The sequence below is a fragment of the Neomonachus schauinslandi genome, chromosome 2 (assembly GCF_002201575.2).
Source record: "Neomonachus schauinslandi chromosome 2, ASM220157v2, whole genome shotgun sequence".
Taxonomy (NCBI): domain Eukaryota; kingdom Metazoa; phylum Chordata; class Mammalia; order Carnivora; family Phocidae; genus Neomonachus; species Neomonachus schauinslandi.
In genome coordinates, this window is record NC_058404.1 from 58,187,031 (window position 1) to 58,209,617 (window position 22,587).

A 22,587-nucleotide genomic window follows, 5' to 3' on the forward strand; every position below is an offset into this window, starting at 1 on the left:
TACCTGCTCAGTGGGGAGTCTGCTTCTCCCTCTGACCCTACCCCCTCTCATGCATTCTCTCTCTCACTCTCTCTCAAATAAATAAATAAAATCTTTAATAAATAAATAAATAAAAATACTGATTCGAAGGGATACATGCACCCCAATGTTTATAGCAGCATTATGAACAATAGCCAAATTATGGAAAGAGCCAAAATGTCCATCAATGGATGAAGGGATAAAGAAGTTGTGGTGTGTGTGTGTCTGTGTGTGTATATACATATATACATTGCAGATATATATATACACATATATATGAACATATATACATACTGGATATATATATACACATATACAAACATGTACACACACACACACACACACATATATACACAAACATATATATATACCAGAATACTACTCAGCCAACAAAAAGAATGAAATCTTGCTATTTGCAATGACGTGGATGGAGCTAGAGTGTATTATGCTAAGCGAACTAAGTCAGAGAGAGACAAATATCATATGACTTCACTCAGATGTGCAATTTAAGAAACAAAACAGATGAACATAGGGGGAAAAAAGGCAAACCAGAAAACAGACTCTTAACTATAGAGAACAAACTGAGGATTGCTGGAAGGGAGGTGGGCAGGGGGATGGGTTACATGGGTGGTGGGTTAAGAAGGACACTTGTGATGAGCACTGGGTGTTGTATGGAAATGTTGAATCACTATATTCTACACATGCAACTAATATTACATTGTATGTTAAACTGGAATTTAAATTAAAACTTAAAAAGGAGGGGGGCAACAAAATAAAGATGATTTGCTGGACAGCAGTAAAAAGGGTCCAGTTGATCAGGTGATTTTCCATGAGAGGATTCTTAATTTGCCACCACAATATGATTGTGCTAAATCTAAATCCAAATAAACCATATCATCTAAGAAAACTAAAACTCAAACCACTGAGTCCCTGAAGTTTTAAAGATATTCATAGTTGCCTTTAAAAAAAAATTAGATCCTCATTCAATGTTTTAAATGGAAAATATATAAAATATTTTGAAATGATAGGTTTTATTTTTTTAAAGATGTTGGTTTTATTTATATTCCAACAATGATATTTCATTCTCCTTTGACAAAGTACCCACCCACGAAGCCAAGATTAATAGAAATTGAAGATGAACCAACTGAATTTGGTTCTCCTATATTCTGAAGGATTTCAATAAGCATAAATAAAATTTCCGTTTTGATGGTTATATGATATTGATCCTCCATAAAAGGACATTTCAAATTCAATAAATTTTATTCAAAATATACAATTTTTTCAAGACCATGACCAGTAAAAACTTTTTCACCTTTTATTTTAAAACAGGAAGACCCAAATAGATGTGTTTCAGTAGACCTCTGACATCAGGTTATTTCAGGAATTACTTATGATAATATAGCAAGAAATAAAGTATCTTCTTTAATTACTAACAGTTATCAGCATAATGATAATAAATAAATACGTGTGTTTAAATAGAGTTATTCTAACACAAAGATGAGCACATTGCAAGCTAAGTGTCCTAGCTCTGCTGCTGCTTATGCTGGTGTGACACTTGTTAATTCAATCAGTTCTCATCATTCCTTTAAACTCTAACTCATGAGCTCTCCCATTCCACTGCAAGGGGTGTGTATTAAGATTTAAACAGCAGTCTGTTTCAACATTCACTGCAATGCAGTCACACAAGAGATCAAACAGACACAACTTCTTCATACTCTTTAGGTGAAGGAAATAGACAAGGCTGTCCCCTTGGGAAAATGTATGAGCAATTTAAAAGTAGGGGAAAAAAGTTGAGAGGAGAAAGAATAAAATACTGCAAAAAGAAAACTTAGAAAATGTGGCTATCTGTCATTCAAGTCTCATTGCTAAATGAGAGATCAAAGCCTGGATTTTCTTCATTCAGCTTTATCCTGTTCACTTGCATATCTTCCAGAGAACACACGGAGCCCTTAACCTCTGGGTTCCGGCAGCCACAGGGGTTCAGGATGGCCTGGCAATGGAAGCATCAGAAAGAAATGACTTCTGCACAGAGGGTAGATTTTTTTCAGGTCTTAGTCTGGAAGCTGCTCTTTTTCTGCCAAAAAGCCAAGGTTATCCATAACAACTTCTTACTGCCAGGGCAAAGGAGAAGGAACACAAAGAGAGGATTTTGAAAAGGGAGCAGAGCCATATCTGGTAACTGGCAGTGGACTGGCATTTTCAGAGCCTGCCCTGAAGGAGAGCAAACCTTTGGTAACAAATTAGGAACACAGGTAGTTAAAGCTATAAAACGTGGTGGATAAAATCTTTAGAGTAACAAGTAGCAGGGTATTGCATACAGAGAGGATTAAAACTCTCTTCCGTCAGGATCAACATCTTAATAGAAAAATGTAGGACACAGAAGTGTAAATAATACCAGATTCTGATGCTGGACTCTGCACACCAGAGCCCCAGGCTCAGTGAGGCCCCCGTGCCCTGCCAGGCATGGCTAGACTGAAACTGTCCACCTTATGGATTTTTACAGTCATGAGGGAGTGACAATTAGAGGCCTTCTCCCATTTTCCTATAAACCTGTAACTTCGTGGATATATACACAACTGCTATAAGAAAGAGAACATGCACAAAAAATGATTCGCAGCAATTTCTCACTAGTTTGAAGGTGGCAGGAAGCAGGGGGCTTGGCTATTTAGTTATATTTACAGAAAAATAAATATATATGGATGTCCTTTTTTTTTTTGGCCCGATTAAGTGTGTGAAGTACTTCATGGCAAATGTGTATGTAGCTAATTATTTAGTAAACTAGACTACCGACAGTACTTTTTTGCTAATATAAGTTTAACACTTTATAGATATCTTTATAAATGTCAACTCTCCTTTGAAATAGTTTTTGAAGAGTAACTGAATCAGAAAACCAACCCAACAGATACCTCCAGAGCAGACAAGCAAAGCTCCTTTAAGAAAGGTGCCCAAGTGAGCCCCACTCCTCTGTGATTCCTACCATAAGAGAAGGGACTCAAAACAGGTCCTTGAAGAGACTCTGGCGCCTTTGCTTTCCACTTGAACTTGGCCCAGTACACACCACACACTGACTTCCTTCAATTATATCCCTAAGTCTTAAATTTCTTTAGACAAGTTATATTTGCTTTATGCTTTAAAATCACATTCTACAACCAGGATCTTAAAATGAAGTTTCTTACTATTGCCATAAAAATAATAATAATAATATGCATATAATGTTTGCTGTATATCTGGTTTAACATGGGCTTTTTATAACCTCTTTAAGACAACAAGGAATGGAACTCAGTGTGAACTCATATTTATAATAGGAATCCAGGTCCAGGTGACATTTCTATGAATCCTAAGTTACCTGTGCTCACAATAAAAATCTGCCGCCTACTTTTTTATTTTTTCATCTAAACCACAAAAATATATGGCTGCAGTTAGTACTTGAGATTATAGCTAAATTTCGCTATGTGTTCCTAGCACAGCATGAAGACAAGATAAGCAGACTCAGAGGATTTGAGTGACTATTGGTTAAATCTTTTTGTTTCTTCCTGCTTTGGTCCTCACTCTGGAACACCAATCCTGGTACGGACCTCTAGCTTTCAGATGTGTATGCTCAGGATCTTTGGGCTTAGATGTCCTGGCCAGACACTTCTAATTAACTAAATTAAAGGGGCCCAGGAAATATTTGTCATATCTGAAATTAGGCTAAGTTGGGGTATAGGATTGATGATTGAGGCAAGTGAAGACAAAGTTTCTAATAATGTTTGAGGATAGGACTAACATCTACCTATGGGCCACATTTTTTTTTAAATCAGGAAACTGTAAATAATTAGTTTTTCATGTTTTCATGGTCAAGATTTCACTATATACCAGACTTCATTTGTAATGCTCTTTGTAGTAATGGTAATATTAAATCAATAATTATCAAAGAACTTGTGAAACAGACATGGCTTAATTATGTTAATGTGGTTACAAAATACAGAATTCCTAATCAACTTATGTATCCATTTTTTCTAGTAAAATACCTTATTTTTGTCTCCCTTGACATTTATCCAACATTCCTATGAACTAAGTACTGTTCTAAGCACTTCATACATATTATCTCACTTAATTCTCACAGCTCCTCAAGTAGATTCTACCATTATCCCTGTGTTATTGGTAGAAAACCGAGGCATGGGGAAAGGTAAGTGATTTGCCAAGATCACCCAGCCTGGAGCCTGCCATTAGAGAACTGGGTTTCCAACTTAATCTGTCCAGCTCCAGAATCCATGCCCATAACATTTGACTTGTATACATCATTTCTATACAGTCTCTTTGACCATTAATGAAGAGTTAACTCTTTAAACAAGGTAGGCTTTGTTACTTCATTTTCTGTTGTGAGAGAATACTGCTCCTCTCCACCAGAAATAGAAAACCACAGGAAAAGTTTGTTAGCCCAAAAGACATCCTAAGACAAGCTAAAAAGACACTTTAGAAACCACCTTATCACAGCTCAACCCACTGAAATCGTGTGGACTGTAATTCCTGAAGCTCGGTGCTTCTCTCCCCAGCCTTGCATAAGACCGAGATTTATGACAGTGACTTAGAGCAGTGGTTCTCAAACAGGGGCACTTTTTGTCTCCTCTACCTCTTGGGAACATTTATCAATGTCCAGAAACCTTCTGATCGTCACAACTGGGTGAATCTACTGGATAGAGGCCAGGAATGTGGCTAACCATCCTGTAACGCAGAGGATAGCCCTGCAAAACAAAGAAGTATCCAGTCCAAAATGTCAAAAGTGCCCCTTAGAGCATTCCATCCCCACCAATAGTCATAGCAGTGGTGGTGTCTATCTTTGGTGTTATGGCTTCTCTGGATTGGATGTAGTACATAGTATTAACAAAGTATACCTTGTCTATTGCTCATTCTCCCAGCCATCTCACATATCTTTATGTGGCTATGGTGAGTGACATGACTTTGGGGCCTAAAAACTTTGGAAACTCCTCAGGAAAAAAAAAAAAAAAATGCTATGGTGAGTGACATGACTTTGGGGTCTAAAAACTTTGGAAACTCCTCAGGAAAAAAAAATCATCTAAAACTCTCTTAGATAATTATTGAATCATTTAAGAATAAATGCTTTGACAAGGAAATGCTGTCAAACTAAGAAAAAACAAATTCCATTTACCCCTTGTCAGAAAAAAAAAAAAAAAAAACAGATTTAGCCACTGTCAAAGATATCCAATTGTCACTTTCCCCTAGAAGTTCCTAAGGAAAAAAAAAAGTTACAGGAAATGCATTTGACTCATACTGTGGTGCTAGAACAGTTACTGACAGGGAAGGTATTAAAATAAACTATATGTATCAACTTGAAGAAGGTTACGGAAAGAATTTTTATCTCTGCAGATACAGACTGTTGTGTAAAAAGATCCTTTCTGTAGAATATAACATGTCGAAATGTCCTTGATGACAAAAAGTTTCTCAGGGATTTCCCATTCTTTGTACTATTTTCTTTTTTTTTTTTTTAAAGATTTTATTTATTTATTTGAGAGAGAGAGAATGAGAAAGAGAGAGCACATGAGAGGAGGGAGGGTCAGAGGCAGAAGCAGGCTCCCTGCCGAGCAGGGAGCCCGATGCAGGACTCGATCCAGGGACTCCAGGATCATGACCTGAGCCGAAGGCAGTCGCTTAACCAACTGAGCCACCCAGGTGCCCCTTTTGTACTATTTTCAAGTACAAGAGGAGTCAGAGAAAGAGAAGTAAATCAAAACAGTTTCTTTGAGATGCTATAATTCATACACAAAATGCTGCTACTAAGACACCAGCAGTACAATGGGTGATTTGCCCCATATTTCTGTACTGAAACTACCTAACAGCCAATATTCACCAACTCACATTTTTGCACAAAGGCTTGAGTTCTCTAGGGCTGGAGTTTCAAATGAAGAAAACTGACACCCACAGGAGGAGCCACATTTGTTACCTCCCTGGCTTTCTGTTCTAACCAATGATGCTATAGCACCATCTTCAAAACATGACTCTAAATTTCACCTTCCAGGTACTGTGCTAGCTTCAAAAAGAAGAAGGTAGACATTTCTGGGCTAGTGGGTCAAGGGTCAACGTGACACTGAAAAACTACATACAAAAAGCTTGGCAATAGCCGTTATCTATAATATAGATGGAGTACAAACTACACTGTGCTCAGACTAGAATGCATAATTTACAGAAGCAAGAGCGCTATGGAGAAATCCTAACTAACATGCCACTAGGCTATTTTCAGACTTCAGAGATAGAAAAGAATATAGGAAAATGAGCACAGACCATACTGAAGATATGGCTTTAAGGTATATAGCCTTTTTCCCACGCAAGAATAAGAAACAATATGGTATTCCACAAAAAGGGATTGCATGACTGAAATTAGCATAAGTAAAATGTTTAGGAAAGTTGTCTTCAAGAGGCAAATATTTTCAGGACTTGAAGACTAATTCTGGAAAGCCAAAACTGTACAGAATGAGAAACATAATTGTGCTGGTTAATTGTATGTGTCACCTTGGATAGGCCAGGGCACCCAGCTGTTTGGTTAGACGCTAGTCTGGACGTTGTTGTAAAAGGTTTTGTTTTGTTTTGTTTTTAAGGTTTTATTTATTTGAGAGAGAGCACAAGCGGGGTGGGGGAACAGAGGGAGAAGCAGACTCCCCAGATTCCCCGCTGAGCAGGGAGCCCCAAACCAAGGCTTGATTCCAGGACCCTGAGACCACAACCCACGAGGAGCAGAAGGCAGACACTTAACCAACTGAGCCACCCAGGTGCCCCAAAGGTTATTTTTTAAATGAGATTAACATTTGAATCAGTAGACTTTGAGTAAAGCAGATTACCTTCCATAAGGTGGGTGGGCCTCATCATCATGTGAAGGCCTTAAGAGATAAAAACTGACTCCCCTCAAGGAAGAGAAAATTCAGCCCACAGTTTGCCTTTGGACTTGAGCTGCAACATCAGCCCTTCCCTAGGTCTTCTGTGTGCCAGCCTACCTTGCAAAGCTTGGACTTGGCAGCCTCCACAATCACACAAGCCACTTCCTTAAAATAAATCTCTCTATACACATACACACCTTCTTGAGTCTATTTCTCTGGAGAACGCTAATACGATAATGACATCACTTTGACATCATTAAAGGAAAAACAAAGAACACCACATTAAGAAATTCAAAGCATTTATGGATTATCTATATGGTTCTTTTAAAAATCTGTTAGGGGCTCTTTTATAATTCCCTGTTCCCTAAAGATGTTTTAAATCTTGTCTGTTATTTCTTTAAACATAGTTGCCAAAAGTTTCTTTTTTTCTTGAATAACCACTCAATTTCTAAGAATCTAATCAATGCAGTGTTCCTGCCTTTTTTCTGCTGGCTCTCATACATGGTTTGCTTTGTTATTCATATGGTTAGTAATTGTTTATAGTGAGCTACTCATTTTCCATGAAAAATTATTTGTGGGAATTCTTTGAGACTGGAATGAAGTTGTGTTACTCCAGAGAGAATTTGCTTTTGCTTCTGGCAGGAAATTTTAAACTCCAGTATTTCATTGAAGAGAAGATGCTGTTGTTAGTAGGATGCATTTTGATTTTACAGATGTTTAAATCCAAAAAACAAAGTGTACCATAGATTCAAAGCAATTTAATAAATTAATGGCTTGAATTTGTATAGACAATAAAAATCCATGAATTTAGCCTCCAAATTCATGCTGGCTTAAGGTTACAACTTCTTAGTGACATTTCCTCCCTGCCCCCACTCTCAAACACAAGGCTAAATTCCTGTAGTCCTCAGGAGTGTGACGGGATTTTCTTCTTTTTCACCCTCAGAAAGAGTATATATATATAATTTGGGTCCCAGTTTTGTGGGGGTCTCCCATCAGACTGACCACCTTGGGAGAACTTCTACTTGGAAGACAACTGAACTGTAATTCAAGATGGCAGGAAACACATGCAATCATCCCAAATTCCTGGAAAAAAATACAGGGAAGCAAGCAAATGAATAAAAGATAGATAGCTAGCTATATACAGGCAAGAGAACAAAAAGGACAGTGATTTTAAAACACTCTGGAAGACAGCTAGTATAAGCAAGGGTATTTACTGATTTGAAAACAAAAACAAAAAAACAGGTGCATTACCCTACAGGCTCCCAAGTGCATGCCTGACAGCCCCTACCCTGTTGGAGCACAACATCGCCAGGTGCAGATGGCCCCCAACTCTGTGGCCGCCAAGACCCTAGCCCAGGAGCCAACCCCATGCAACTTCACCTGGCACAAGGTGGTGCAGCACTCCAGGCACGATGGCTCATGATCCACTAGAGGGTGTACAAAATCAGCATGTTCGACCCCAGGCACTCTGGGGGAGTACCCCCACCATCAGCCACAATTCAGGACAGGATGCCACAGATCCCTCTGTAGCCTTCCACACAACAACAAGGTCCTTGTGAGGAAGTATATGAGCTCTCTCCCAGATTGGAGAGCTGTGTCTGGAGCAGCCCAGTGTTGAGCCTACTAAGAATAAAGAGCTAACAGATATATTCTGGCAGCTACAGACCATGGTGGAGCAGAGGGGCTCATGAAGGCCAATCATGTCTTCCTCTTGCTGTACCTACTCCACATCCTGCTGCTGGATGTAGCTGCCTGGTTCACTCTTTGGGTCTTTGGGACCTCCTTCCTGCCCTTCCTCCTTTGTATGCACTGTTTAGCACAGTTCAGGCCCAGGCTGGCTGGCTGCAGCATGACTTTGGGCATCTGTCATTCTTCGGCACTTTTTCATGGAACCACCTGCTACATCATTTTGCGATTGGCCACCTGAAAGTAACCCCTAGCAGTTGGTTGGACTACATGCACCTCCAGCACCTCAACCCCAACTGCTTCTGCAAAGACCCAGATATCAACATGTGCCCCTTCTTCTTTGCCTTGGGGAAGATCCTCCCTGGGGAGCTTGGGCCACACAAGAAAAAGTACATGCCTTACAACCACCAGCACAAATACTTCTTCCCAACTCAGCCTCCAAACTTGTTGCCTCTCTACTTCCATTGGCATATTTTCTATTTTGTTACCCAGCAGAAAAATTGGGTGGACTTACTTGAATGGTCACTTTCTACACCAGTGTCTTCCTCACTTAGGGGATGTTGTTGGGACTGAAAAGCTTCCTGGCCTTTTCTTCATGGTCAGGTTCCTAGAAATCAACTGGTTTGTGTGGGTGACACAGATGAACCACATCCCCATGTACAATGATCATGACTGGAATATGGACTGGGGCTCCACCTGGCTCCCAGCAACGTGCAATGTCTACATGTCTGCCTTCAGTGATTAACTTAGTGGACATCTCAACTTCCAAATTGAGCACCACATTTTCCCCACAATGCCTTGACGCAGTTACCACAAAGTGGCTTCCCTGATGCAGTCCCTGTGTGCCATCATGGCATAAAGTACTAGTGCAAGCCCCTGCTCTCAGTCTTCACCCATACTGTCTACTCACTGAAGGAATCTGGCTAGATGCTTACCTTTGCCAATAACAACATCCCCCATCTGGAAGAGCCTCTAGAGCCAAAGCAGAGGGATCTTGAGGGAAAATGCCACCACAATTCCAATATTCAGAAAGGGTGGGTTTGGGGAAATAAATATTCGGACTCAAACCCCTTCCCTTTGTCTTCAAGGAACAGATATAAGACTCCAAAGCGGGGGTGGGGGGGACAGGGGGAAGTGGAACATGCAAGCCCCTCCGAAGGAAGGAAGGAGCTGTTGCAGGACATATGTGAGAGTTTTGCTGTTTCCTTTTTCTAGTTTGGCAGGTGCAGATGGTTGGTTAGCAAAGAAGGAGTCAAGGGGTTGTTAGAAGCATATGGAGGATCTACTAAGCCCAGATCAGGAAGAGATGTAGCACTAAAATTCCACTCCATTCGGGTAGGGGGCGAGCCCCTCTCTGGTCCACTTCTCAGTGCCTTCTCAGCCCTCACTTGCAAACCTCAGAGGTTCGCAGGCTGGTAGGAGATAGAGTAGCTGAACCTTTTGAACAAGATTCTGAGCAAGATTTTGAACAAGATTAGAATTCTGAGGCTTGGCACAATGCAGTGCCTAGGATCTCAGCCCACTCTCTAGGGCTCGCTGTGACCTATATCTGCCTGTCTCCCAAAGAAGCTATTTTTCCACTTTCAGAAGCAGGTGAGGCAAAGCCCAGGACTGTGGTATTGGAGACATCTGGCACTGATTTGGGTCTCATACTCCATTAAGGGTACTGAGGGAGTATTAAATCCTAAGTCCTGCCAAAACAGCTGGTAGAGTTGTTAGCCATTAAAAATCCCTTCAGCTTTTGATTTACTTTTTATAACCACCACCCAACAAACAAAACACTTCCAGGACAGGGGGTCCAGTTCTTGTTCCACACACAAGTGAGCAGATACGGCAACCTGATCTTTTCTCCTCCCTAGAAAAAAAAAGCGGGCTTCTAATAATTTCCCTTTGTACCCTACCTATAGTTCCAAGTTTAATAAAATAGCAGTCAGTGAGGACAAGTGACCAAGTTGGAAGATACTGAATTACCAGTCATGAAGAAAATAATCTCAGTCATAAAGAATTTAAGGGCTGTAAGAAATTTTCTAAGTTAGGTTACAGCATTACTTTGGAGTAGGAGCAGTAGGTTACATATAATCACTTCATAGCTCTAAACCAGAAATAGGAAGATTTTACACTCTCAGCTCTGATCAAATATCTTTCTCTGCTGGAGACCAGGTAGGAATTTAGGATAACCTCTTACAAAGCATTATCAGTTTAATACTGAAATACAAATTTTTAATCTCCTGAGTTTTAAAAGATAAAAACAGTTTATCCTATCTCTAGAGAGTGAACATAGGACTGTGCCCCAGGAGTCTTGCCTTCCACACCAACAGCCTTTCAGTCCAGGTGAAGGGATTATTTCTTTGCCTGTTCATCAAACTCTACTCTAAGCATATTGAGCATTGTGGACACTGGGAGGAGAGAACTTCAAAACTAAAAGGAAAAGCAGAGCCCTAGGAGAGATTATATTTAATTTCAGGAAAGAATGGCAAACAATCAGGGAGATGAGTGTTGGTTTTTTTTTTTTTATATTTTTTACTTATTTAATTAAGAGAGAGTGAGAAAGAGAGAGCAAGCAGGAGCAGGGGGAGGGGCATAGGGAGAGGGAGAAGCAGACTCCCTGCTAAGCAGGAAGCCCAGTGTGGGACTCCATCCAGGGACCCTGGGATCATGGCCTGAGCAGAAGGCAGACACTTAACCGACTGAGCCACAGGTGCCCAGGGGATGAGTGTTCTAAGCTATGTTAGGGTGGGGTTAGAGGCACCACTTCTGCAGAAGATGTGGAGATTACGTAGAGATTTGTTAAAACAAAGAAAGGATTAAAACATACACATACACACACACAGAAAAGAGGTTTCAGAAAAGTTTAGATCTTTTCCATTTGGGCAGAACTTGGTTTAAAACAAACAGCCTGGGTAGAAAAATTAGAAGCAGAATTGAAGTGTTCTGCTTCCATTGGCTTCCTCACTCAAGAATAAGTGCTGATCCTTCCCCATCCCTCTATTCCCTGCTACTTAAAGTGTAAGTATGATGCACCAAACTGTCAAGCCATATGACTTTGGGCCCAGGTTGCCCAATCTGAGCAAACCCAGGGAGGCTCATTGAGCCAAACCCAGGTCCTCAAAGCACCTCAACCACTGTGGCCTTGTCTCCTCAGCAGGACCTGTGTGGCCTCACATGGCTACAAATGGACATACCACTGACAAAAGGCTCAGTGTTATAATGGTGATATGACTGATCTCAAATCCAAACACTGACAGATGAGAGGAAAAGTCACCTCTAGTCACATAGTTTATGGCAGAACTAACACTGGAACTCACTTTTTAAAACCTCCAATTTCTATGTTTATCTTTGCTATTTCCATTTTCCTACGACCTGGTAGGAGGTATTTACCTTAATTAGGCCCAATATCAGCATCCTTTTTGTGTGTGCCAATTTTGCTACCACATCCCAATGAAGTAAAACTAAAAAATACAGTTAATTTTGACCAAAAAGACACACAAAAAATAAAAGTAAATAAAAAGTATAAAACAAACAAACAACAATAGCAACAAAAACAAGATCTGAAGGTCTCAGATCAAAATACACACGAGATGATCAAAGAAAAGTGCTTTGAGTCCTCAACTTCATGGCTGGCTTCCCACCTGCTCAACTTAAAATAAATCCTGCCAGTTGACAAGCCCGAACCGTTTACATAGAATGGTTCTAAAAATTATTGAATTTCACACTTTAAGTAGATAGTTTTTATGGTATGTAAATTATACCTCATTTAAAGCTGTTTTAAAAGAGCAGTAGACTTGGTGCAGCCACTGTGGAAAACAGTATGGAGGTTCTTCAAAAAACTAAAAGTGGAATTGCCATATGATCCAGTAATTCCACTACTGGGTATTTACCCAAAGAATATGAAAACATTAATTTGAAGGGATATATGCACGCCTGTGTTTATTACAGCATTAAGAACAATGGCCAAACTATGGAAGCAACCCATGTGTCCATCAATAAATGAATGGATAAAGAAGATGTGGTATACACACACACACACACACACACACACACACACAAATGGAATATTACCCAGCCCTAAACAAGAATGAATTCTTACCATTTGCAACAACATGAATGGATCTATAGGGTATAATACTATAAGTCAGTCAGAGAAAGATAAATACCACATGATTTCACTCATGTAGAATTTAAGAAACAAAACAAATGAACAAAGAAAAAAAGAAAAAAAACAAAAATCAGACTCTTAACTACAGACAACAAACTGATAGTTACCAGATGGGAGGTGGGTGGGGGGTGGATGAAATAGATAAAGGGGATTTTTTTTTTAAAGATTTTATTTATTTGAGAAAGAGCAAGAGCAGGGGAAGGGACAGAAGGGAGTGAGAAGCAGATTCCAGGCTGAGCAGGGAGCCTGACACGGGGCTCCATCCCAGGATCCCAGGTTCATGACCTGAGCCGAAGGCAGAGGCTTACTGACTGAGCCACCCAGGTGTCCCATGAAGGGGATTAAGACTACACTGATCATGATGAGCACAGAGTAACATATAGAATTATTGAATCACTACATATGTATATATACCTGAAACTAATACAACACATATAAACAACAAAATAAAAATTTAAAAAAGGGCAGTAGACTAATTAAAAACAGGTGTCAAGGCAAAAAGTGCACCGAAGGAAGATTTTATTCAAGGCTACTACAATGGGGGAGAGAGGCCAGAACTCATTCTGAACTCAACTCCACTGAACTAAAGGATGAGGGAGTTTTTAAGAGGTGGGAGGATCATAGGCCATCTGTGTTTGCTAATTGCACTTACCAAAAGGAAAGTAAGCCTTCTCATATCTTCAGGACAGGAAGCAGTTTTATTACTTGGAGCAAGATGCCCACCCAAAGTTAAGCTCCTATCCACCTACAGCCTAGGGGATAGGAACACTGTCTTCTTTGATGATTACATTCAAAAGATGGTTCCCAGTTTCTTGAGAAAGACATAAACTGCAAGAATCTTTAAAAAATTACTTACATCACAAAGGAGCAGAGAGAAAGAATTTACAATTATAAATTTTCTAAATGCTCTAAAAAAAACAGAGGTCAGAAGCCTGGAGGCAAGAAGAAATTTGTCTCAAGTTTATCAAACTGAAGGGGAACTTTAAGTCCCTCTTATTCACAAGCAAACCAACAAAAGAAAAATCACTGGGACAGGGGACAAGAAGGCAAACATGTTAACAATTTAAAAGTTTTTAAAATTAATTTTTGCAGAAATATTCATTAAATTATTGTACCTCTAAAACAAAAACTGAAAAATCAGAGTATAATAGTCATCTCCTGGCCAAAATAAAAATAATAATAAACAAATTCATTAAGTTGTAGAAATTTCCCAGAATAAAGGTAGGGAAAAAGAGAACAATATGTTAGAAAATATTACTCTATTATTTATCCAGACCCTTCAAGTCCCCAAAAGCTATAAACACAAAATGTGCTGAAAAGCAAGACATAGAAACCAAATTCCATTACTAAGGAAAACCTGGGTAGTAAAAACTGTCAGTTTATATTATATCACTTTGTTTTTCACAATACTTTCTACCAAAAAAAAACAAAAAAATAAAAAGACAAAAAACCACCATCTCATTTTCCTATGTGGGGTCAAGGAATAGTCTGAAAGAATAAATGTTACAGACAACTGGGATAAATTTACTGTTTAAGAAGTGGGAAACTACAGAGAAAAGCTTGAGCTTTTTGTTAAACTTTTACATATTTGTGTATGAATTACTAAATAAGCACCTGTAATATTTTTTATTACATTTTACCTATGACTTGGCCTCTAAAAATAATGATCACACGGGGCGCCTGGGGGGCTCAGTCGTTAAGCGTCTGCCTTCGGCTCGGGTCATGATTCTAGGGTCCTGGGATCAAGCCCCACATCGGGCTCCCTGCTCAGCAGGAAGCCTGCTTCTCCCTCTCCCACTCCCCCTGCTTGTGTTCACTCTCTTGCTGTGTCTCTCTCTGTCAAATAAATAAAATCTTAAAAAAAAATTTTTTAAAAATAATAATAATGATCACAACGTGGTTTTGTCAAATATAAGGGAGAAGGCTAAAATTAGGCTTCTAAAGTCACTGTTAATTAAAATGTTTTGATTAAGCTTTATACATCTTTTACATCATGTTATTTCACTTCTTATATTCTTTTCCTTTTTTGCTTTTTGTCTCCTGTTTTTTGAACTAAGAAATGTAATGAAAAAAATTAATTACATTAGGTTAAAAGGAAATCACAGAATAATCAAGAATTTTTAATATAAAAATCCATATTAACTTTGTTGTCGTTAGAAATCTGAGTACTTCCCTTGTACTATGCAGGTAGAAGCCAGAAATTATTATTTAACATACATTATAAACATATGTCAGGTGTCTGGGTGGCTCAGTCAGTTACGTATCTGCCTTTGGCTCAGGTCATTATCCCAGGATCCTGGGATAGAGTCCCTAGTAGGGCTCCCTGCTCTGCGGGGAGTCTGCTTCTCCCCCTCCCCCTGCTTGTGCTCTGTCTCTCTCAAATAAATAAATAAAATTTTAAAAATAAATAAATAAAATAAACATGTCATGTCAGGTTTGAAAACTTGATCAACAATGATAAAAAAACAAAAACAAACAAACAAAAACAATGATGCTAAAGTTGACAGTTATTAGGAAATTTGTTTCCCTAGTGGATCAGTTTTGGGTGGCCAAGAGACACCATGTCTGTGAATCTAGTTAATAAGTGGGTATTGGAGGGGGAGAAAGACATGTATGATAGTTCTTGAGGGTAGTGAGATCCAAGAGACATGAAGACTATGAATCTAGTTTAAAAGTTTAGAAATGGGGATGGGGAGAAATTCTTACAGACATCCAAAGTCTGTAAGAATAATCAAGCAGGAAGGCAAGAGCAATAGTGGGTTTCCAATTAGTCTCTGGGTTCTGGAACCAAGAGGAATAGAAAAGCATGAACCAAGGCATGGGGTCCTGGCATTAGGAAAGTGGCATTAGAACCCCAGTGAAAATATAGGTGCCAAGGGAGAAAAGAGCATACTTACATACTAATACATATTTATGAATACTTACACTCTGAGGCAAAGGCTCTTTATTCCTTACCCCGGGCAACATAAAGACCAAACCGTAAGCACACTGAATTCATAGGTAGGAACAGATAGATCTACCTGACAGAATACATGAACACATAGCAGCCAAAGCAAGAAATTTCTGACAGCCTATATTTCTCATGTGTTTAGATGAGGCATCCATTCCAGATGAAAATCAGAATAAAATCTCATATTCCACAAACTGACATATGCATTAGTAGTATTTTAATATATCAGTTAAACAAGTAACTTTAGAATATTGAAGATAGGCAAATTCGAACATTCCTTATTTGGATAATTTTGTAGATTAAATGAATATGCTGAGCTATTAAACTGCTGGAACAGAGCTCCATAAAAGTTTACCAAGAAATGTAGCTTCACTTCTTTCAGCCTAAATGTTTTAAACAAGATTTAGCCTAAGTTAAGGTAATGACCAGCTGACTTCACTACATTATTTTTTAATCAATCCTTGCCTAGAAAAATGATAGAATCTCACACTAACCTCTGATCTACTTGAATTTCTATTTAGGGAACATATCTAGGCTAATAAGTAAGATCAAACAACACAATTTTTATCATCTTAAATTCAATGGATTTCTTTGCCAATGTTCTACCTGTGCTGTTTGCTGACAAGCTCTTCCTAAGGCTTAGCCTTCATGTGGGAATCGGACAGAAACATTAGTTACAGCTCCCTTCATACTTACATGAAACAACACAGAGAAAAAGAAAAAGTGAACCAAGTTTCATATCTGCTCTGTCATTAGATTTTAGGGAACCAAAGATATTGATTAACCTGTATTTTAACCCTGACTGCACAGTGGAATCATGTGCCACTGCCATCCAAATTCAATTAATATTTTTAAGATGTGTTGCCCAGATGAGGGAATGTTCCTAAAATGTCTCAGATGATTCTCCTGTGCAATAGGATTGAAACCACTGGGTCAAAAGCCTATTCTTAGGATTCAGAGTTTTGGGTTCAAATCTGTGTTCATCCTCCTAAAATTTCTTTGACTTTAAGCAAGTCATTTCACTCATCTAAGTCTGTTTCCTTACCTGTACAAAATATCTACTTTTCAGGGTTGATAGAGGGATTAAATGAGATCATCTTTTTAGGCTCTAGAGACTGGAGCCCTGCGAGCTCTCAGTAAATGACAGTTGAATTTTGGTTTTAGGTGGAACCTAAAAACCCATAATAATAATAGTAGTAGTAGTGTACTTTCTTATGATACTGAGCAGTAGTACATAGTTGTATTTTTATGAAAGCAACATCAATATACATCCCCCTGTAGAGGAGGAAAAATACCTTTTTCTTCTACTCTTCTAAGTTCTTGACTGGGACTCCTGTAACAAAAGACAGATTAATAGGAGAAAAGCATACAAATTTATTTAAGTTTTATGTGAAATGAGAGCCTTCATAAGGAAATGAAGACCTAAAGAAAATAGTTAAGCCTGAGTGTTTTTGTGCTAGGTTTGATGAAGACTGGAAGGTCATGGAAAGATAGGCTAGGACAAAGACTAGGAGATAAGTGTAGTAAATGGGGAAACAGCAAAGCCTGTTCCTTCTGATGCTTCTCTGTGCCCCTTTATCTTTAGAGATAAGGATGCTCCTTCCATCCTGATATAGCGGGGAAGGTCAGAAAGTCCTTCTTGCACATGCCATTTCTCAAATTCCTTCTCTTTGCAAAAAGCAAGATGCCAAGATGTCCCATTTTGGGGTAGTGTGTCCTGAAACACATCACCCCTAAATAAATATTCTCATTTTAATTGACCTTTTCGGTAGAATGAGTTTGCATGCTAAGGAAGTGGGCAGGAGGTGCCTGAAGAGAGAGGCATATTCTAATAAATATATTTACATATCCCAGAATTTCACTATTTATCAAAGATGAAGCCAAAGGAAAAAAATTAAAGAGACCTAAAGAAAAATTCAATGCCTGCCTCCAGATAAAAGGGTATTTACCATACCAGAGAACATGTTTTCTACTATCTTTTATAATGAAACTAATCATCCTTCCAGTTATAAGAAATAACTTTACCTATTTTAGAAACCAATTGTTGAAGCTCTTTTAGATAGTTTTGACAAACTCATCAATAAATATGATGAGAAGTACTTGGACTTCAGCTGGCATACCAGAAGGCAAGGTAAAAATTTCACACAGAGACAATAGGCAGCAGATTTCCTTATGCAGTGTTGACACTCAGAGTATTTTTCTTCCTCTTGGCTATAGAGAGATCACTAACATGCCCCACTGGGCTGAAATGGAAAAATCAGCTATGGATGAATTAATGTTCAAATCCCCTAAGAGGACTCTGCAATTCATGTAATATATGTCAACAGAACACAGCAAAAAAATATTCTCTCTGCAGTCTGTGTTTGGACAAAAGTCATTAACTATCTACTGTGCTTCAGCCACAGCAGATAATGCCTGTCATTTGTACATAGGGCTTTCCTTCTTGCACAGCAGTGCCCATTGCATTGTCTCACTTAATCCCAAAATAAGACTGTCACATAGGACAAGAAGTTGTTACCATTTTGTCCGACTGACAGTTGCTACATTGAGAGAGTCAAGCCAATAATGCTGAAATTTAGAATTCTTCTGACTCCCAGTTTAGCACTCTTGCCATTGCAGAAACATCAAGAAAAGAGTTCGTCACTGAGGAGTTAATGATCTAAGAATAAATCCCAGATTTATGTTCAGGAAGAATCACTCACCACCCGTGTCACTCCATTTAAAACTTGAAATGGTCTACATTCCTATGGAATGAACAGTTGTTTTCCTGTTGAAGAAGTCTCTTTCAGTTCCACATGAGATTATTTTTATGCAAAGACTTTGAAAAACACAAACCAAAGCCTTACCAGTAGCTTATCACCCTCCCAATTAATAGGAATAAACTCTATTCCAAAGAATTTTTTTCATGCCTTGCCTTCTCATTTCATGACTCTGGCAATTTTTGAACCAAAACAATTATCTTCAGTTTGTTCTTGTTACTCATCATTCTAAAAGTCCTCTTAACATGTGTGAGCAAAGTTACTGGTAACTAAGTAAATTTTAAAAAGTTAGTTTTAAAAAGGAATCAAAAATAGACATATCTTAATGTCTTTGTCTAAAAGCATGTATTAATTTGCCAATATCTTGATATAGAACGAAGGCCCTCTCTCTTTTTTTCAGTTGAAGTATAGTTGACACACAATGTTATGTTAGTTTCAGTACCATGGTCTTTTCTTTAGGTATGAATCTGGGGATTGAAATCCTAAAATATATTTCTTGCAATAACCCATGAATCCCACTATGCATTTTATTGAAATAGAGTGAAAATCTAAACACTACCACAATAATCAATGTGCATGCAAATGTTTTGGAAATTTAAGATCTTCCCCAATCTTTTGTAGTTGTCTTGCGCATATATAATTCAATAGGATTATTTTTTATTTACCTTTATCATCTTTCTAAAGTATTCAACTTAGTCTTTATAGAAACAATACCTTTTTCATCCACACTCAATATCATTAGTTTCTATAATATTTACTTATCATATGTAATTACAAAAATATATACAACTATCATGAATATGCTGGGGAACCAAAAACTCTTTCTTGGTAAGAAAATGACTCAACTGGTGTAGGAGGAAGCATAGAGGCCTGGTAAAGAATAGTCTACTAGTTGTGGGCACTCAGCATATCCTGACCATAGTCAGCATATGTTTCCAAAGGAATGGAGAATTTAGAATATTTCAGTGAATCAGTATAACAAAGGTAAACTTAAAGAATATCAGTTCTATTTCATGAATATCTTAATGTCAATTAAATAATCACTTGTCTCTCTTGCTTATAAACTCCACAGGGACTGAGCTTCCTAAGGAATTTAACACTCAGTTATACACCTCACAAACCAAGCCAAGACATCCAGACTAAATGTATTTTTTAATTTTAATTCCAGCGTGTTAACATAGAGTGTTATATTAGTTTCAGGTATCCAATATAGTGATTCAACACTTCCATATATTACTCTGTGCTGATCAAGAGAAGTGTACTCTTAATCCCCTTTACTTATTTCACCCATCCCCCTACCCACCTCCCCTCTATTAGTCCTCTGTTCTCTATAGTTAAGAGTCTGTTTTTTTTGGGGGGGGAGGGGAATTTGTTTTTTGATTTGTCTTATTTTTCTTTTTTTGCTGTTTTGTTTCTTAAAATCCACATATGAGTGAAGTAATATGGTACTTGTCTTTCTCTGGCTGACTGATTCCACTTAGCATTATACTCTCTAGATCCATCCATGTTGCTGCAAATGGCAAGATTTCATTCTTTTTTATAGCTGAATAATATTCCATTGTATATATATACCACTTGTTCTTTATTCATTCCTCTATCAGTGGACACTTGGACTGCTTCCACAGTTTGGCTATTTTAAGTAATGCTGCAATAAACATAGCGGTGTATACATCCCTTCAAATTAGTGTTTTCACATTCTTTGGGTAAATACCCAGTAATGCAATTACTGGATTGTAGGGTAGTTTATTTTTAATTTTTTGAGGAATTTCCAGACTGTCTTAAACAGTGACTAGTTTGCATTCCCACCAACTGTGCACAAGGGTTCCCTTTTCTCCACATCCTCACCAACATTTGTTGTTTCTTGAGTTTTTTATTTTAGCCATTCTGAAAAGTGTAAGGTGATAGCTCATTGTAGTTTTGTTTTACATCTTCCTGATTATCAGTGATGTTGAGCATCTTTTCATTGTTCTGTTGGCCATCTGTATGTCTTCTTTGGAGAAATGTCTGTTCATATGTTTGCCCATTTTTAATGGGATTCATTTTTAGTATTGACTTTCATAAATTTTTATGTATTTTGGGTACTAACCCTTTATCAGATATGTCATTTGCAAGTATCTTCTCCAATTCTGTAGGTTGTCTTTTAGTTTTGTTGGTTGCTTCCTTTGCCATACAGAAGCTTTTTATTTTGATATAGTTCTAATAGTTTATTTTTGCTTTTGTTTCCCTTGCCTCAGGAGACCTATCTAGAAAGATGTTGCTGTGGCCCATGTCAGAGAAATTACTGCCTGTGCTCTCTTCTAGGATTTTTATGGTTTCAGATCTCACATTTAGGTATTGAATCCATTTTGAATTTATTATTGTGTATAGTGTAAGAAAGTGGTTGTTTGTTTTGCATGTAGCTGTCCAGTTTCCCCAACACCATTTGCTGAAGAGATTATCTTTTCCCATTGCATATTTTTGCCTCTTTTATGAAAGATTAATTGACCATATACTTGTGGGTTTATTTCTGGGCTTTCTATTCTGTTCCATTGATCTATGTGTCTTTGTGCCAGTACCATACTGTTTTGATTACTACAGACTCCTAATACAACTTGAAGTCTGAAATTGTGATACCTCCAGTTTTGTTTTTCTTTTTCAAGATTGCTTTGGTTATTCTAGGTCTATTATAGTTCCATACAAATTTTAGAATTGCTTTAGTTCTGTCAAAAATGCTGTTGGTTTTGACAGGGATTGCCTTAAATGTGTAGATTGCTTTGGGTAGTATAGACATTTTAACAATATTTGTTCTTTCAATTCATGAGCATGGAATGTCTTTTCATTCCTTTGTGTTGCCTTCAATTTCTTTCATCAGTGTTTTCTAGTTTCAAAGCACAGGTCTTTCACCTCTTTGGTTAGGTTTATTCCTAGGTATCTAATTATTTTGGGTGCAATTGTAAATGGGATTATTTTCTTAATTTCTCTTTCTGCTGCTTCTTTATTGGTGTATAGAAATGTTATGGATTTCTGTACATTGATAATGTATCCTGCAAATTTACTGAATTCATTTATCAGTTCTCATAGTTTTTTGGTAGGTTCTTTGGGGTTTTCTATATATAGTATCGTGTCATCTGCAAATAGTGACAGTTTTATTTCTTCCTTACCCATCTGGATGCCTTTTATTCCTTTTTGTTTTCCAATTGCTGTGGCTAGGACTTCCAGTACTATGTAGAATAAAAGTGGTGAGAGTGGACATCCTTGTCGTGTTCCTGACCTTAGGAGAAAAGCTCTCAGTTTTTTACCAGAGTATGATGTTAGCTGTGGGTTTTTCATATAAGGCCTTTATTATGGTGAGATATGTTTCCTTTAAACCTACTTTGTTGAGGATTTTTATCATGAATGGATGTCCTTTGTTAAACGCATTTTCTGCATCTATTGAAACGATCATATGGTATTTATCCTTGCTCTTATTAATGTGATGTATCACAATGATTGATTTGTGAATATTAAACCACCCTCGCATCTGGGAATAAATCCTACTTGATCATGGTGAATGATTATTTTAATGTATTTTTGGATTTGTTTTGCCAAAATTTTGTTGAGAATTTTTGCATCTATGTTCATCAAAAATATTGGCCTGTAGTTCTCTTTTTTTCTGGTGTCTTTATCTGATTTTAGTATCAGGGTAATCCTGGCTTCATAGAATGAATTTGGAAATTTACCTTCCTCTTCTATTTTTTGGAGAAGTTTAAGAATAGGTATTAACTCTTCTTTAAATGTGTGGTAGAATTCACCTGTGAAGCCATCTGGTCCTGGCCTTTTGTTTGCTGGGAGTTTTTTGATTACTGATTCAATTTCATTGCTGGCTATCAGTCTGGTCAAATTTTCTACTTCTTCCTGCTTCAACCTTGGGAGGTTATATGTTTCTAGGAATTCATCCATTTCTTCTAGGTTATTCAATTTGTTGGCATATAATTTTTCATAATATTCTCTTAAAATCCTTTGTATTTCAGTGGTGTCAGTTGGTATTTCTCCTCTTTCATTTGTAATTTTGTTTGAGTCCTCTCTTATTTTTTTAATGAGTCTGGATAAAGGTTTATCAATTTTTTTTATCTTTTCAAAGATCCAGCTCTTTGTTTTATTGATATGTTCTATTGTTTTGGGTTTTTTGTT

The 22,587-nt window shown here is 37.8% G+C and overlaps 1 pseudogene; it reads left to right on the top strand.

Moving 5' to 3' along the window:
* The first annotated feature begins 8,205 nt into the window (after positions 1-8,205).
* On the top strand, positions 8,206-9,500 carry LOC110588606 (annotated as a pseudogene).
* The last annotated feature ends 13,087 nt before the right edge of the window (positions 9,501-22,587 follow it).